This window comes from Mobula birostris, chromosome 27 (genome assembly GCF_030028105.1).
Source record: "Mobula birostris isolate sMobBir1 chromosome 27, sMobBir1.hap1, whole genome shotgun sequence".
In the NCBI taxonomy this organism is placed as follows: domain Eukaryota; kingdom Metazoa; phylum Chordata; class Chondrichthyes; order Myliobatiformes; family Myliobatidae; genus Mobula; species Mobula birostris.
In genome coordinates this window covers 26,915,462-26,928,264 of record NC_092396.1, presented here as the reverse complement: position 1 = coordinate 26,928,264, position 12,803 = coordinate 26,915,462, and the positions used below count along the sequence as shown (strand labels likewise).

General features: G+C 43.5%; 1 protein-coding gene across 2 annotated transcripts in view; it reads left to right on the top strand.

Annotated features, from left to right (window-relative positions):
• Window positions 1–225: 225 nt before the first annotated feature.
• prdm2b (PR domain containing 2, with ZNF domain b) overlaps window positions 226–12,803 on the top strand; it is a 204,715-nt gene continuing 192,137 nt past the window's right edge. The window contains exon 1 of one of the 2 annotated variants that reach the window (XM_072244843.1): window positions 226–320. The gene's annotated coding sequence lies outside the window, so the exon portion shown is untranslated. The remainder of the gene's footprint in view (window positions 321–12,803) is intronic. The other variant, XM_072244844.1, reaches the window with a different exon arrangement.

Here is a 12,803-nt window from a genome sequence, read left to right as displayed (position 1 = left end):
ATTTGCTGTGGGGCTGGGATGCGTGACGCCGTTTATTTGTCAGATATCGAAATTGAAATTAAACAAAACAAATCAAACGCCAAGTTTCATTATATAAGAATGGCAATGAAAGAGTTAAATTGACTGCACAGTAACAAAGGAGGTGGTTAAACTTCCTGTGTAGCCCGATGAGTCGGGCAGACGAAGGAACTGGATGGTTTTTGTATGCAGAGTAGGATGGTGCTGTGTTATGTTTTTTTGGGGGGGGGGGACAAAACTAGAGGATTATTTAGATAATGGTGTTTTCTACAGAACCTTGCACGGCTCCCAACTAATTGCAGGTATTTAATCTTATGTCCCTTCTATTGTTACAAATCGCATTGTCTTTCCTTCTGTGGCAGGAAGATTAGGCTCCGCAGGCAGATATTTTCACTTTGCTCAAGACTTGCTATTGCCGATAGTAAGACAGGATGCCTGACCTTATTTACAATGAATTTAAACTCCTTACGCCGGGCAGTGAACGTGTATGATACAAATTAGCTTTAATGTTAGCTGGTGACAGTACGGCAACAATGGAGCATTATTAAATGACCCTGAGTATCTTCGAATTTGAGGAGGTTAGTGCACGACTCGCTCCGGATCGCAGTCCAGTCGTTCCCGGAGGCTTGAGGTGAGGTTACGCGAAGGCGCGACAATAAATCTTCCCGGAGCTGGAGGATGGTCATTGTCAACGCCGGTAATACTGTGACAGCTTTGCAGAGTCCACTTTGGGCTCGTGGGACAATGTCTCTTTACCATATCCGAACAATGCATAAACTTCTCGAGACAAAACTTTCTTTTATTAGGGAAAAAAAATCAACATGGAAATATTTTGCTGATGCAGAAATGAATATTTGAGAAGTTGCACTTTGTTGTATTTGCTGATTTATATTTGAATTTGCATTGCATTCTGTTCTACAATTAGAATGCCTTGTAACAAAATGAGCATCATTTTAAAATGTGATTGATTTTAACTTGTATTTGTAGCAGCAAACTTTCCCTTCTGCTTCCCATCACACCACCTCCTGAAATCTTATATGTGGTTGGATTGTTTAGGAGCAGTGATATCTTGTGTGGTAGTTGGTAATCTTTTGAATAATACTGTCTCTGAGTCAGGTTTATTGTCACTGATGTGTGTTGTGAAATTTTTGTGGCAGTAGTACAGTGCAATATGTGAAAATCACTTTAAAGTGGTGCAAAAAGAGAGCAAAATATGTTTCTTTTATAAGTTCATGGACCCTTCAGAAATCTGATGCACAAGCTGTTCCCAAAACGTCGAGTGTATCTTCAGGCTCCTGTACCTCCCATCTGAAGGTTTTAATGAGAAGACTGGTGTGTTGAAATATTCATATGGGATTGGTTAGGTTTTCTTCCCCAGGAAGGTATAATTTTGACTCGTGTCCCTTATGGAAATTTAGGCCATGGTTTGCTTTAAGAGCATGAAAGTTGGAAAATTTCTATTAGTACTGGTTTCCAAACTCAGGCACTTACAGTTGCTTGGCTTTCTCAGCAGACAGGTGAAAAATTATTCCGTGGCTCCCATTTGCCTTCTAACTGCACTGCGCCTGCATTTTGTGACCCCAGGCAGGGAGAGTTGGCTGGCTGTTATGTTGGACAGACACCTCTGTGGTTAAACTTGATCCCGTACCACAAGCCGGCCTTCTTTAAAACTTAGCAGGAGATGCGAGTGATGGTCATCGGAAGTGGGAGCATCGCTTACTTTCTACCCTTGCCGGAACCCAAGGGCTTTCGTCCACTTCTGCGGGTAGCTGGCATGCTGGGCAGTAAAGTGAACCTGTGTTCGTGATGGCTCTGTGGATCATAGTCGTGTGGCCAGGTCAGTGTTGGAGTATGAACCATGTAGACATTTTTCTAAAGCAACACACACACACACACACACACACACACACACACACACACACACACAAAGTGCCGGAAGAACTCAGCAGGTCAGGCAGCATCTATAGAAAAGGATAATCAGTTGACGTTTCAGGCCGAGACCCCTTCTTCAGGACTGAGAAGGAAGGGGGAAGATGTCAGAATGGAAAGGTGGGGGGAAAGGGAAGGAGGATAGCTGGAAGGTGATAGATGAAGGCAGGAGGGTGGGAAAGGTCAAGGGCTGGAGAGGAAGGAATCTGATAGGAGAGGAGAGTGGACTATAGGAGAAAGGGAAGGAGGAGGGGACCCAGGGGTCGTGATAAGCAGTGAGAAGAAGTTAGAGTGGGGAATAGAGGAAGAAGAGGGAGATTTCCTTTCACCAGGTTTTTCTCCTTTGTTTCTAAACTATATCAGCCTTCTTCCACTCCTCAAATAAAAGATGCCAACTGAGAGAAATCTGTGAATTTGACAGTATTCTGATAATCATTATTGCTGACGGTGTTAGGGTTCTTTCACTTTCCTTTCACAGGCTGCTGTTCATGTCGGACAGGTTATGTGCTTTGGCTACAGCCCTGATATAGTTTTATGCTACATTCCTAGGCTGTTAGATTGTATTAGTACATAGAGAGGATGGCACAGGCCCTTCGGCCCTCGATGCCTGTGCTGGCCATGCCAAATTAAACCAAATCCTGCAGCCTGCACCTGAACAACAGTACTATGCGGAAGTTTTCGGCTCATGTATATAGCTGGGGTGCCTAAGACTCTTGCACAGTACCGCACTTGTCAATGTGGAGCCAAGAGCGAGTTTGTTAATCTGGCCTGAGCAAAGGGTGTTGGGAATGACAAAGGTGGAGCACCGTGGGAGGGGTGAGGGACAGGTGGCAGAGAAGGAGTGCTGGGGCGGGGGGTGGCATGGGTGCCAACACACCCAGCCTGAGACATCAGGCAAGGTCATTTGATACCCAACAATTGGTTTATTGATCATTACAGAATGTCTCTCTGGTGCTTCCCACTCCCTCCCTTCTCCCTTCCCCTTTTCCCAACCATGATTCCCCTCTCCCTGCCCTCTCCCCTCTCTCAGTCCACAATAGAGACCCATATCAGAATCAGGTTAATCATCACTCACATATGTCATGAATTTTTTTCTTTTGTAGCAGCAGTGCAGTGCAATATATAAAATTACTACAGTACTGTGCATACCCTGGCTATATATATCTGTCTAAGTCTTTTGTATAGTACTATATACCTTTCCATCTTCTGACTGTTCATGTGTTTTTAAACTTTGCCAATATACCTGCTTCTACCTCTTCCCATAGAGCAATCAACCTGCTTTAAAAAAACATACAAGGTTAAGGCAGCTGTGCCTTTTCAGTGGCTCAAAGTTTAATATGGTGTTCCACAAGGTCAGTTCAATCCCTGCGTTGGGGAAGTTGGTTGATCTCACAGAAGGAAGCAGCTGATGTGGTGCACTTGTTCTCAATGCCTCTGGGCTAGAGAGAGCGAAAAAAAAATCAGCTGTGGTCCCAGCTCTTCACAGCAATCCAATGATCCTTTTGGACAGAGTGAGTGTGAATAAATGTGTCAACAGAGAAAGGAGGCTCAGTTTTCCTACTGATTCACACTGTCGTTTGCCTCAAAATGAGCAAATAATCCAGACTGCATTTATTCATCCTCCTCCTCCCATGATCTTATTTGTGTCCATTGACACAGTTCCTGGATGGACTGTTAACTCCCAAAGTGAATTCTAAAGTCTCAGCTGCACTCAGTTAGTTGGACTTGTTGTTTTGCATTTATCCTCTTGAATTACTGAAGCAGTCAGTTTGGAATTTCAGTCATATTTAAATAAAAATGTTTTTACCAAGAAAATATCATTAACGTTGCCAGCAGCAGGAACTTGGAAAGTGTGTAGTGCTCAGTTCTCTTCGTGGTGATTTGGTGCTGATAAATATTATAATAACCATGTAACAGTAAAAGCAAAGTCAAAGGCATTGGCAGCAGCAGCTATGCAATTGTGGCTGGTCCAATATTAACTTATTTTCTTCTGTCCTCACCGTGCTGTCTTGTTACTGGGACACTGTCTTTTGGAGTATCAGCCAGGTGATCCTTTCTAAAATAAGAGCCCAGTCACTGCAGCTACAATCTGAAGCGGGCTGTGGCTCGTGAATGGATTTCCCCTGGCCCACTTCTATGCCTGTGTACTCCCATTCAATTCCATGAAATTCTGTCTCCTCTCCAAACTGCCCATTTTCCCAGAGCAAGTCTGGAGGCACCGAGACCGGTTAAAACACCCATTTGGCTCTTCTCGTTGCAAACCCTCCAAGCTAGGAACGGCTTTGTAAGGCTACTTGCAAGCCTGTTCTGAATGGACGAACATTCTCTCCCATTGGCCTGTCTTCCCTTTGTTTTGGCCAAATGGAACCTTGGGAAGTCTGGCCCTGTTTTTTCCCCCTGTTATGTGTAGTGCTTCAGACCAGTTGATATTTAAGGGGAATTTATCACAGCAGTAAGAGCAGTAAATTTAATAACATGATTAAAGCCAGATTTCAGAATAATAGATCCACGTGAGTTTGTCCCCCTTTTTTTTACTTTATGTTAAAAGAAAACTTTGTCCTCTTTTCTGCTGCAGCTTATCTCAAACAATAGTTTCAAATGAGTATAGAATGTGGATTCTGTATCTCTCCTGAAGCAAATGGGAGACATTGATTCGAGATTTTAATAGCTCATGACAGTGTATCCTGGTTCCAAAGGGCCTGTAAGTGCTGTCAGATTCTAGGGATTGAACACGCGTAGGCTTCACTCATTGGAGCATAAGAGAATGAGCGATGATCTTATGAATGTTTACAAAATCATGAAGGACTCAGATTGTGAATGTACGCACGCTTTTTCCCCAGGATTGGGGAATCAACAACTAGAGGGCATAGGTTCAGGGTGAGAGGGGGGAAAAATAAATAGGAACCTGAGGGGCAAATTTTTCACCCAGAGGGTGGTCTGTGCTTTGCCTCTTGGCAAGGTCACCCGTGCCAAACAGGTCAAAGGGTAGAGGACAAAGGGTAAAGGGTATGGAGGTAGATGCATTAACAGCATTTACAAAGCATATCGATGGATGGGCCAAATGAGACTAGTTTAAATAGGTATTTTGGCCGGTACGAACTGATTGAGCCAAAGAACATGTTGTATTTCTCAATGGCTCCCTGATAACCCACATGTTAATCTTGAATGTGACTCTCCCAGATTTAACAGTATTAAGTTCCCAGAATTAGAGCTACTTTGGTCCACAATGTGAGTGAGGCAATATAATGTATCCATTACAACTAGCTAAGGCCCAGGTCTTATAGACTTTCAAATGTGTCCAGGATATAGAATGACTCTGAATGATCACAAAGCTGTTCAAACCCTTGTTCTTAAAGTCACTGACACTTTAAAATTATTTAATTGATCTCACACTTGCACAGGTTGGTCACAGTCCTTAATTTTCAGACCACCGGCTCACTGTCCCTGTTCCGGGCCATCTTCAGACGTCACATCCTGCAGCGTGCCTGCTGGGGGAGTGCGGCCAGTTTGAGTAATCCTATGCTGGGGTTTTATTTTGATTTCATTTTCCCATTATGCTGCTGGCATTTAGGGCAGCAATGAAGGTCCTCCAGTCTCTTTCTGTCCATACTGTCGCACACAGATATAGCTGTTTTATGGAAACAGCTTCATTGCTGTTTCCGTAATATATTTTTTAAACAAGTCAGGGTTGTTAGCCCTGAGCTGAATCCCCAAACTTGGAGGACCAGTGGACCACCCTGAGTCTGGCCTCTACCCTTTGACCTGTTTGGCATGGGTTTGGCCCTACCAAGAGCCAAAGCACAAGGCCCTGACTTTAGCCAACGTAGCTCTCAGGGTCATTGAGGCACGCAAGGCTCCAAACCCTACAACAAGGCTGTGGTCCTCCTAGAGGTATGTTGGAGTGCAGTTGGAGAACAGCCAGCCACAGTCAGGTGGCAAGTCTAGGATTTGAGATTTAGTGCGGCAATCCTGACCTCAGTGACACTTAATGCTAAGATATGCCGTGGAATTGTGGTATTCCTCAACTTCGGGCCCATTATTCACCAGAATATGTTGTGTTTAGAAGGAGAACATGGCACATTTGAAACTATTTGAATCAAAATGACACCTTGAAATTTTTCCTTCTTGCTAAAGTTGTTTTTTTTTAAAATTTTAAACTGGAGATTTTCCCAAGGGTATTGTACCTCTTTAGTTCATCGAACGTCGAACCGCACTGCACAGGAACATTAGGTTAGATTAGATTCAACATTATTGTCATTGTGCCGACTACAGATACAAAGCCTATGAAATGCAGTTAGCATCTGACCAGAAATGCAAAGAATAGTGTTATTTACAAAATAACTGCAAATAAAAAGTAAGTGCTACAGCACACATATATAAAAGTACTGAGACAGTACAATATGGGTGCAATACTACTTAGCGCTGTGATGAGAGGTTCAGCAGGGTCACAGCCTTAGGGAAGAAGCTCTTCCTGTGCCTGCTGGTGTGGGAGCGGAGGCTCCGGTAGCACCTACCAGATGGGAGGAGAGTAAAAAGTCCATGGTTAGGGTGAGGTGCACCCTTGATAATGCTTTTTGCCCTGCCCAGATATTCTCAATGGTGGCCAATTGGGTGCCAATAATCTGCTGGGCAGTTTTCACCACACGCTGGTGTACTTTGCAGTCCGATACGGGACAATTGCCGTACCACACTGAGATGCAGTTGGTGAGTATGCTCTCAATGGTACAGCGGTAAAAGTCCGTCAGTATCCTGGGACAAAGGTGAGCTTTCTTGATGCTCTGCGCCTTTTTCGATCAGGATAGGGGAGTTCAGGGACCAGGTGAGATCCCCGGAAATGTGGACACCAAGGAATTTGAAGCTTGATACACACTCCACTACAGATCCGTTCATGTAGATGGGGACGTGAGTGTGGCTCCTAGCATGCCTGAGGTCCACAATGATCTCTGTGGTTTTCTGGGTGTTAAGGGCCAGGTTGCTGTTGGCACACCATGCGGCCAGGTGCTGGACCTCGTCCCTGTAGGCCGTCTCGTCATCCCCTCTGATCAGACCAACCACTGTGGTGTCGCCTGCAAACTTGATTATGGAGGTAGAACCATGTACAGGAACGCAGTCATAGGTGAAAAGGGAGTACAGAAGAGGGCTCAGCACACAGCCTTGAGGCACGCTGGTGTTCAGGGTGAGAGTGGAGGAGGAGAGGTTGTCTAACTTAACTGATTGGGGTCTGTTAGTCAGAAAGTCCAAGGTCCAATTGCAGAGGGATGAGCTGATACCAAGCTGGCGAAGTTTGGCGATCAGCTTGGAGGGGATCACAGTATTGAATGCCGAACTAAAGTCAATGAACAGCATTCTGACGTAAGAGCTGGGGCTGTCCAGGTGGGTCAGGGCAGAGTGAGGTGCCGTGGAGATGACGTCCTCTGTTGAACTTCATGCCCTTCAGCTCACCAGGTTGGGCCGAGCTAATTAAATGCCTAACTTCACGCCGCTGCCTGTAAGGAGATTGGACGCTCTCTCCATGACAGTGTTGGTTTCCTCCAAGTGCTGTGGTTTCCTCCCACAGTTCAAAGGTGTACCAGTTGATAGGTTAATTGGTTATTATAAATCATCCTGTGATTAGGCTAGGGTTAAATCGGAGGTTGCTGGGCAGCACAGTTCAAAGGGCTGGTAGGGTGTACTCGGTGTTGTATCTCAATAAATAAGTACCTAAACTAATCTGTCTGTCCACACAGATGTCCATATCCCATGTACCTATCCTTTATAATATTCCTTTCTAGTCGTTTATTTGAGCTGTTTAGTATCTATTTTTTCATTTCCTTCATTCCCATGTTGAAGCTTCTGGATTTCTTTACTGTCAACTTTGAGCAATACCTGTTCTTTCAAAGTTTTCAAAGGAACATTTAATATCAGAGAAATCTATACAATATACATCCTCAAATGCTTTTTCTTTGCAACCATTCACGAAAACAGAGGAGTGCCCCCAAAGAATGAATGACAGTTAAATGTTAGAACCCCAAAGCCCCACCCAGCTTTCCCCTCCCACGCAGAAGCACCAGCAAGCCAACGAGCCCCCTCCCCCACCAGCAAAAAAAAACGATTGGCACCCACCACCGAGCACTCAAGCGTGCAGCAAAGCATAAGCAAAGACACAGACTTGCAGTACCCCAAAGACAACTTGTTCACCCGCTATTCAACATACCACAGACTCTCTCTCTCTCTCCCCCTAATAAGGGAGAAAGAGGTGTCTCCACTTCGGAGTGAGGTGTCTCCATTTCTTTGTGGCAGTCTGGATTCCAACAGCTCCAAGCATTGCCACTGTTTCCTCAATCGAGTTTCCGCTGGGGCAAGTTGCCTGCCTATATGTGGCAAACTGGAGGACGTAACTTCAAAGTTCAAAGTAAGTTTGTTATCAAAGTACATGTATGTCACTATTTACTACCCTGAGATTCATTTTCTTGCAGGCATTCACAATAATTACAAAGAAGCAATGAAAAATACACACAAAGTTTAAAAATAAACTTACAACACGTTACAGAATCACAGAAAAATACAGAACAGAAACAGGCCCTTCGGCCCGTCAAGTACATGTTGAATCATTTAAACTGGCTACTCCCATTGGCCTGCACTGGAACCAAAGCCCTCCGTACCCCTACCATTCATGTACCTATCCAAACTTCTCTTAAACATTGAAATCGAGCTGTCATGCACCACTTGCGCTTCCAGCTCGCTCCACACTCTCATGACCCTCTGAGTGAAGAAGCTTCCCCTGATGTTCCCCTTGAACTTTTCACCTTTCACCCTTAACCCATTAGTTTTGTGACTTCCCAAACTGATTGATTAAAAGTATCATGCAAACGATGAAGCACAGGTAGTGGAATGAAGTGTGCAATTTACACTAAACAAGCTTTTAGGAATCAGCAAGTTATTGACAGAAGTTTCGCAGTGGTGGGTTAAATATTGGCACAACTCTGGACTTTACCTGATCTTTAAATAAACTCATGAATCATTTACGTCCACTCGGGATTGTAAAATCTGACAGGACAAGTACATGGAAGTTTGATCAAATGATAACACAGTATTTGCTATGAGTTTACAACTGTTTTTGTCGTAAGTTTGGATTTCCTTAAACCACTGACAAATTTAGAAAAGTTTTGATTCTCTGAGAGGGACAGGCAGGGGATACCCCATTGATTCATGCAGCTTCCCCAACAGAATGGCAATGCCTTGGGTCTCATAATACGTCCATTCCCAGAGGAAGTATTGAAAAGGAAGCACAAAGAATGAAGAGAAAAGTGTGTCCAGATAATATTTGATAGTTTGAACATTGTATATTTTGGGGGGAAATTTTAAATCTGTACTAAAGGAGGACTAAACTGAATCACTGAAGGATGCTCAGCAGCTGTGGCAGGGCCTCAATACTATCACCTCCTACAAAGTGAAACCAAGAGATGTAGCTGACAACAAGGCTTCGCTCCCAGATGAGCTCAATGCCTTTTATGCTCGCTTTGACCATCAAAACATGGAGGCACCTTCACAAACACCCTCAGCCCTCGATAGCCCTGTGATTTCAGTCTCCATTGTGAGAGCACCCTTTCGGAGGGTTAACCCACGGAAAGCATCCAGCCCTGACAGGGTGCCTAGCTGACTACTGAAGACTTGTGCTGATCAACTGGCTTGACTGTTCACCAATATCATTAGCATTTTGCTTCAGCGGTCTGAGGTACCCACCTACCTCAAGCAGGCTCCACTTATACTGGTGCCAAAGAAGAATGTGGTGACCTGCCTCAATGACTATTGTCCATTGCCACTTACAACCAGTGATGAAGTGTTATGAGAGGTTGGAGATGAAACATATCTTGGACTTGGATCTACTCCATTTGGCCTACCAATACAACAGATCAACTCAATCCTAGAACATTTGGACAGTGAAGATGCAAACATCAGGATGCTCTTCATGGACTGCAGCTCGGAATTCAATACTTACATCCCCTCAAAACTAACCAATAAGCTTCAAGTCCTAGGCCTCAGTACCTCCTTATACAACTGGATCCTTGATTTCCTCACTAGGAGACCACAGTGAGTTTGGATTGGCTGCAACATCTCCTCCACAATACCCATCTGCACAGAGGCACCATAGGGTCATGTATGTAGCCCCATGGTATATGCACTTTATAGGTATGACTGTATGGCTAAGCACAGCTCCAATGCCATGTTTAAGTTTGCCCGCAACAGCATTGTTGTTGGCCAAGTCAAAGGTGGTGATGAATCAGCATATAGGAAGGAAATTGAAAGTCTGGCTGAGTGGTGTCACAACAACAACCTCTCACTCAATGTCAGCAAGAACAAGGAGATGTCTATTGACTTCAGGGGGAGAGAAATTGGTGGTCCATGTGCCCGCCCTCATCAGGGGAACAGAGATGGGGAGAGTCAGCAACTTTAAATTCCTCACTGTTATCAGTTCAGAGGATCTGAATGCACGTAAATGCCTTTCCAAGAAAAAAAGCACGGTAGCGCCTCTTTTTTTAGAAGACTGTAAAGATGTGGAATATTATCTAAAACTTTAACAAACTTGTGTGGCGGAGAGCATTTTGACTGGCTGCAACGTGGCCTGGTGTGGAAAGGCCTACAAGAAGTAGTGGATACAGCCCAGTCCATCGAGGGTAAAGCCCTCCCCACCATTGAGCACATCTACACTGAGCACTGTCGCAGGAAAGTAGCACCTACAGCGAGGACCTTCACTATCCAGGCCAATCTCCTCTTCTCACTGCTGCTATCAGGAGCCTCAGGATCTGCTCCACCAGGTTCAGGAACAGTTATTACCCCTCAACCATCTTGTTCTAGAGGAGATAACTTCACTCACCCCATCACTGAGCTGTTTCCATGACTTACGGATTCACTTTTAAGGACACTTCATCTCGTGTATTGCTTAGCATTATTTTTGTCTCTCTTTTCGTATTTGTACAGTTTGTTGAGGTTTTGCACATTATTTGTCCATCCTGTTGGGTACAGTCTTTCATTGATTCTATTGTGTTTCTTGTATTTACTGTGATCACATGCAAGAAAATGAATCTCAGGGTTGTATATGGTGACATATGTATTTCTCAGGGTTGTATATGGTGACATATATATTTCTCAGGGTTGTATATGGTGACATATGTATTTTGATAATAAATTTGAATTTAATGCTCAAAATGATCAGCAGGTGTGAAGAAGGGAAACTGTTAACATTTTGGGTCGATGACTTTCTGAAATGTCTCTCCCTATGGCTGCTGTCTTTTCCACCAAGTATGCCCAGCATTCCATTTTTGCTTCAGATTTTCAGCAGCGACAGTGTAAGGCTTTGCTTTGGTCCACCCCACAGAAACCCTGGAAGAGAAAAATCAAAGTGATTTCTTTTTAAATTTAAAAATCCAGTCCAATTTACAGGGAGGAAGAAGTCGTTAAAAAAAAACTGTAGATGACTAGAACTGTTCTGCTCAAACTTAAGTGATACAGAATGCGAGCAGATTCTTTTACTACATTGAACTTTCCCACATTAACAACAGCAATCTGTATTTACACAGCACTTCCTACAACAAATGGGCCCCAAGCCTTTGGGCCTAAGTCTATTGAGGGAGCTGAGTGAATGAAACATTTTTCTTGTACATTTCCAAAAGTAGACTTTAATATTCATAATCATGTGGTTCAGTTGCTATGGAGCATGGTGTTATGTTTTGTAACTCTAAAACATAAAACTAATTGGAAGAAAAACATGGAGCCAGGAGATTATGCGTATTAACTTTAGTTTTACTTTAGCAAGGTGCGCGCATATGACATAATAGTGTGATGACATATGCCATTCATTTACTTTTACCCATAATGAAATATTTAAACAAAGCATGCTTCAGCAACCAATGTACTTATACTTTATTCTTATTGTCGCCAAACAATTGATACTAGAACGTACAATCATCACAACGATATTTGATTCTGCACTCCCGCTCCCTGGATTACAAATATTAAATATTAAAAATAAAAATTGTAAAAATTAGTAAATATTAAAAATTTAAATTATAAATCATATTATAAATTATATGTATTATATATAAATTATGTATTTACAATATTACTCAAATATTATTGAAATATTAAATACACAACACTCCTCCCTGCTTAGCTATAAACTCCAACTCCACAGAGAATACGTCTCAACTTTATATACCATATACTATATAATACAACCACTATACAGACATCCACAGCATGGTAAATTTTCAATTTTCCTATTCAGACCTAAAGATTTAATTGCTGTAGAGGATTTATTTCTCTTGTGGGATGACATCTTGCCTGACAAGGGAGTGGGTCACTCTACTTGACAGGTGAGAGATGTGGTTGTGAAACAATCTCATGTTCTGGGGTCTCCTTGGTGCTTGTAGGAGTTGACTCTGAGAGTGCAGGAAGCGGTCCATTTGTAGCTGGGTGGTACGGTGCAGATGCAATATTCCATTCATGTTCAAGAGTTACTGAAACTGTTCCGCGACAATCTGTGATCCATTGTGACTGAGTATGTGTTCTGGAACACTGGTGCTTGAGAAGAGGCTTCTCAGACTGCAGCGAAGGCTATTGCAAATTCTTCTGGGCACTTTGAATGATCTGGCGAAATCCTCATGAATCCTCTGCCAGGGCAATTCAGGCCATTCCTGGGGATGGAGAGGTGCTGCTCAGCATTTTCTGGATGTATTGGCATCTCGACCAGTACAAGGCAAACTGCTGTGCCTGCTGATCTATCCCAGGCCAACAGACATAGCTTCAAGCCAATGTTTTCATCTTGACCATGCCTAGATGGCAGGCAGGTTGCTCCTCCCACACTTCAGCTCTTGGCT